Below are 6,166 nucleotides of genomic sequence, written 5' to 3' on the forward strand. Positions count from 1 at the left end.
ATAGTTAAGGGATAGATTGGTTCTACTGTATGAAGATGCTCAGCAAAGTACCAAAACCAAAGGGTCTCCAGGCCTGCCTGCAGCTAGAGCTGACAGCTGTAGGCACAGGCTCTGTTGCCCACTACCCTGGACTGCTGCAACGTCTTGGATGGAATAAACTGCATTTTGGAGAGCCGCCTGGACTCCCACATCCCTCCTTTAGGCTCTTCCATGGAGGTGAAAAAAGCCTCTGGGTATTGTACAAAAAAACAGCTATGTAATCTAGAGTTGCATGACCCAATATTTCTATTGAACTGGAACAATTTTTATCAATATTATGGATCCACTTCTTTTCAGTGAGTTTGGTAAAATACATAAAGCATGGTTTAAAAGACATTCTTGGATGCGTACTAAGTACTACGAATAAGTTAAGGTGTTGGTTTGGCATGGCTTGGTTTTTGGTGGGGAGGGAAGAAGCCAGCCACAGAAGTGATTTTTTGTGCAAAGCTCCTAGAAGCTTCCTCCATGCCTGGCAAAGTGAATCCCTGCTTGGCACTAAGAACAGACATGCTGCTAGCAGAGCCAATTACAGAAGCTGGTAGCGCCTTGGTGATATATTTAAGAAGGAAATCAAAACTGCAGCCAGTTAACCTTGAAGTTGGGAAATTTTTAGGTTGGCACCTCTTCTGCTTTGAAAGCCAAACCAGTGAGACACTCTGTTGCAGTCTGTGTTTATTATTGTACTGCAGTTCTAGTAGTCCGTTTTCTAAGCCTTCCTATTTTGTGCTGTTATAGCATATGTTATTATGAATGGATTGTTCCTTTCCCCCCAGTATTGTTGGCTTTTGCCCTAGCTGTCCCTCTCCCCAAAGACCTGCCCTTTTGTTCCCTGTTCCTTCTCCCATTGAACATCAACCCCTCCCCAAGCCTGCCCCTTTCTCTAGAAACTTCCCTCTCAATTTTGTACCCTTCAAAACCCCAGTGGTTTCTTCAAGTTATTCTCCTCCCCTGTAGTCCCCCTACTGGTTTCAACATTGTATTCCCCTCCTTGTCTTCCACCCCCAGTTTCTCCCAGTTGGTTAAAGATTGTATCCTCCCCTGGGACCTTCCCCCCATTTAGAAGTTGATGGATGCCTTTGAATCAGTGTCTTTCTGTCCTTGACCCTCCAGGGAGTAAACTGAAAAATATGCAGAAGACCTCTCCCTGTTCCTTGTCCCTGCCCTCAGCGCAGTTCTATCCCCAAGGCAGTCCACCTGTGCCGTAGAGCAGCTGCGCCCTACAGCTGCAGCCCGGATTCGACAGCTTTCTTGGGGCGGCCCACTCTCGCTGTCGGTGTCGGGAGCTAGTTGGGCTGAAGAAATCCAGCATCGCAGCAAGACTCCAAGTCAGAAATCCAGTTTATTAGGAAAAGGGGGAAAAACCCAAATCCATGCAAGAGTACAAAAGAAAAACCACTGACAGAGTCAGAATACAAGCTGACGTCCTGCTAGTTAGGGTGGTGAAAGCAGTTTGGATGAAATGGTCTTGTTGAAGTGGTGATTCTGTAGAAACCATCTGGTAGCTCTCATCCTCTGGAAAACCAGTGGCTAAGGCTGGCCGTTCCTCTGGCAATGCGGTAGAAATAGTGCTTCTTGCCTTCCAAAACCCAGATGATATCCAGGTGGGGATGCTTAGCTCCTACCCCCTGGGCAGAGCATCTCCCAATGGGCTGATATCATTCTGAGTCATGATGTGGGTCCTTGATTACCCGTGAAACAGAAATGGCTCCTGGAGGGAGTTATCTCTGAGTCATGTGGCAAGACATTGATGGGCCCATTAACAGGAGAGAAGGAAAAAACGATGCCACCCCTGGTTTCCGCAGTTCTTGAGGGTGGGAATAGGATGCATTTTGATATTGTAAGCTAGGACAATACAGGATGCAGGTTTTTGCATTTGCAGGAAGTTTGTATGGATTTGAAAAGTATCCTCATAGCAGAGGCAGAAAAGTATTCTCATACCCCTTTGAATCATCTTCCAATGAAGCAATTCTCCCAATAACCTAAGGCATGAATGACTTGCAAGTGAGTTGAAGGAACACGCCAAAGATAAGTAATGTTCAACTGCAGAGAATTGTTTAGGGACATCATACCCTAATATTTTAAATCAGAAAGCATGGATGGACGGGTCTTTCTTCCTTAGTTGACTACAGAATCAGCGGTCCTTTGCAGGAGGTTCTTTGGATTTAGGATGACACTGGCAACTAAGAGCATGGCTACACAGAAGGTGCTACTTTTAGACCAGAACATCCAACTACTGAAGGTAGATAGGAGAATAGCTGATTAGTGACAGCTCGGACAGGAAGAGTCTGCGGCTTACCCCGTGGGAACAATAGTAGCACATTTCAATTTTAGAAAACCATTCATTTCAGAGGACCAAGCATCAGTGAAAAGAAAAGGTCGAGTAAAGACATCCTAGTGCTCTTCTTGTCAGAAGCATCTTCCTCCATATGAGAGTATTTAGGAAAGGACAGTGCATTCATAAGGAAAGGTGTGCCAGTTACAAAACCTGGAGAACAAGGCAAGACAAACTTATACATTTTATTTGCTATTTTTATTTCACCTGCTAAAAAATGATTTTTTAAAGCCTGAATTTTATGAATTCTGCAAACCTATCTTTTTGAACGTCTTCCTACCCGTATTAAACACCGAGGTGACAAAGAGAGCAGCAGTGGAAGGAAACCTGGTCCATCTCCCCCTCCTTGTAGCTTTAGGCCAGTGAGCGATTAGAAGTTGGTCACTTCATTTGAGATAAATAGCTTTACCAAGAGAGAATATTATCCAGCCTTGATCTTTCCTTTGGAGCTGATCCACTTTGTAGTCATGAATTCTTGACTCAGTTGGGGAGAAACAATGGCATTACGGCCATGGATGTTAGAGTGCGCTGATGGGAAATGAAGTTTTCATCTTCCGGTCCTTGCTTCAGTGAATATTCCAAATTCATCAGAAAGAAAATTCGAAGACCAGGAATCCCCACTCAAATGACCTACTTCAAATAGTCTGCAGGCATAAGAGACATCAAGCAGGTGCTCTCATCTGTTAGGGGAATACCCAGCCAGTATATTATTGTCTAGTTAGGAGGCAATCATTTTGGAAATCATTGAATTTTTTGTATTGCAAGTGAATGGTCAACACATTTTATTACTGGATAAGGTAAAATCATTTCTTCTGCATCCTTTCAGAGAGGAAGCTTACCTGGATCTAAAGCTGCTCAGCTCCATGATGGGATGCTTTGTCTTCAAAGGGAACTCTAGTCTTCGTCCTTTTGGATTGCTTCCATAGCTTTTCACTCACTCTTCAAGTACCTGTTAAAATGTCCTCTTATCCCATGCAAATTTTTATGGGCATAGTCACTGAATTGGGAAGTATTCCATAAAGTCCACAGGCCTTGTTGAGACGGATGCACAGGTCTCAAGGGTGTTAGCAGATGTTATTCTGAGGCCACTCCTGATCATGTTGGATGGATCATGGTGACTGAGGAAAGTGCCCAAAGACTGGATGAAAGCAAATGTCACCCATCTTCAAAACAGGCAGCCAGGAGGACTCAGAAAAGTACAAGCCAGCCAGCCTCATTTTGATCCCCAGGAAGTTGATGGAGTAGCTATTCCTGGAAAGCATTGCCAGGCACACGAAGGAGGACAGAACAAATGTAGTCAGCATGGATTTACCAGGGGAAATTGGTGCTTGACGACTTTTTAAAAAGTGAATGAACTTGCCTGGTAGATGAAGAGAATATCATCTGCCTGGGCTTCAGGGAAGTTTTGGACATTTATCTACATGGCAGCACACATACCTACGGGAAGGAATAGTGCAAAGAGCAGGGAACCAGTGTCTTTTCAATGATGCTCAGTGAAAAGACAAGAGGCAGTGGGCACACACTGCAATACAGGAGATTGCCTCTGAACATCACAAAATTATTTTTTACCATGACGGTGACTGAACCATGGCACAGAGTGTCCAGAAAGATGGTGGAGTCTGGATCATTGAAGACATTAAAAGTAGGCCCAGATGTAATCCTGGGCAACAGACTCTAGGTATCCTGGTTGAAGCAGGGGGATGGGACTTGGGGAGCCCCACAGAGCCCTTCCACCCTCATTCATTCTGTGCTAGTGAATTCTCTTAGAGATGCATTTCAAGGACTGGCATGACAAAGCTCTGTGCAGAGTGAGATCCAAATGGACATGGGATTTAAGTTCCTTAAGTAGTGTTCAAGAAGAATGTAAAACTCCAGGAAACCTGTCTCTTCCATAACTGAATCCCTTTCATGGGAAAATTCCCCAGCTCTAGAAAGATCCTCTGAGACGCATGCTTAAGACTGACACTGGCAGAGCAAATTTCTCCCTATGTGTGTCTAAGACCAGTTAGGATCTTTACCAAAAGTGTTGTCAACGTAGTCACAGAAGGCATATTGTTAAGAAGTGACCACTTACATCAGAATGGCAAATATTGGTCCAGCAATGAATTACTGTATGGGAATTATCTACTTGTATTCCAAATAAAAAAAGGAGTTGGTCTTTATTGAACTCTTTCATTGCAACATTCATAAGGGAAGAAAAAGACCTATGTCCTTAACTTTCTTAACTCTAACAAAGATTTAAAAAATTCCTTGTAAAAAGCGTATCTGAATTATCGGTCCATGAAACAATTTGAGTTGGGAAAAAAGTCCTAAAATTGTGTAGACAGCTGCAGAGAAAGCAAGAAAATAGGAAAGAAATAAAAACAGAAAAAAAGAGTCATCTTGAGTCTGCTAGCTAGTTCTAGAAGTAGTCTGCTAGAAAAAGGAAACCCCAGTTGAATTTCAAATGTGTTCATGCACTTGATTCAGTAACTGGTCAATGCAAAAACCAATCCTTTCGTACAACTTCCCCCAGCAACAAAAACTTCAACAGATTGACGCCACCATCATGCCTGTCCCAGATGTATTTAAAAGAGAAATGATGATTTTCTTGAAAATCTATTTGCGTCAAAGTTGCAAGACATTGGAGGGATTCTCCACATTCTCCTTCCTCCATGCGGCTTGAAAGTCTATTTGATAAAATATGCAACAAAGCATGTGATTTCCAAGGTAGAGTAAAATGGATGACTTGGGAATTGATCTCTTTTGGATATGAAACTTCATATCCACTCTCTGGGAAGTTTCTAAAAGAAATGATGGAGCTGAGGCATGAATCTGCCACTCCGAGTGCTAAGCAAACATAGACACTCCCCTTCACATGGCCCCACCTTCCGCACACACCTAGGCACGCACAGAGATTAGCATAGCAGATCATGAACACCTTGGAAAAGTCTGAAATGCTAAATACCTCTCTTTGTGGACAAAATAGCCGGTACACTATTTCAAATATCTGGTACAAAAACTCTGTTGAATATCTACCTCATATTTAAAACACAGGTTTTCATTGAATTCTGTTTGCAGAATATTTTCATTTCATTTGTTCCTTTAAAATTACTTTCTTCTATGTCTAGAAATATTTTCTTCTAAAAATAGAAAAAATTAGATGATGTCTTTTCAGAAGAAAACATTGGTTTAGACAATTTTTAACCATCATGGTATGGAAGAATTTATTTGTCCCTCACTAAGGAGGAATAAGTATTTTGATCATAGATCATTTACAGTGAAATGCTTGACATTTTTAAGATGCTTTCAATCAATTTTGATCCTCATTGCTTATTCATTGTAAACAGTAAGTTTTCAGTGCATGGAAAGTGTGTTTGGTACGTCTACATTAGTTCAAACACCAATTCCAACTAATGGCCAGGCTGAACTACAGTAAATAATGTCCTGAAGGATATTTTGCCACCTTCTTTGGCACTTCTTGAAATCCTAATGATTGGGATGAAGTGTTGAAATACAAAGATTTTCTCTCAGAGAGTGTCCCATGGTGAAACCCATCCCATGTGTTTGATGTTGTAGTTCTTATCGCTTTTAAAATGTGATATCTTCTGCACAGTTTTCATGAAGCTTTCTGTTACAGTAGTGAAAATCACAGAGAAATGCAATTTTGTACAACTTTGAATTTACCCCAAGAGCTGAGAGAAAATTTGTTCGTATACTTCAATCTGAGTTTCTTCTATATTCAAGCTTTGTTTATCTACCATCAAGGGTCGCATTCGTTGCTGTTCAAAGCCCCATTCAAGCTGACCTTGAATA

This window comes from Haemorhous mexicanus, chromosome 7 (genome assembly GCF_027477595.1).
Source record: "Haemorhous mexicanus isolate bHaeMex1 chromosome 7, bHaeMex1.pri, whole genome shotgun sequence".
NCBI classification, from domain to species: Eukaryota; Metazoa; Chordata; class Aves; order Passeriformes; family Fringillidae; genus Haemorhous; species Haemorhous mexicanus.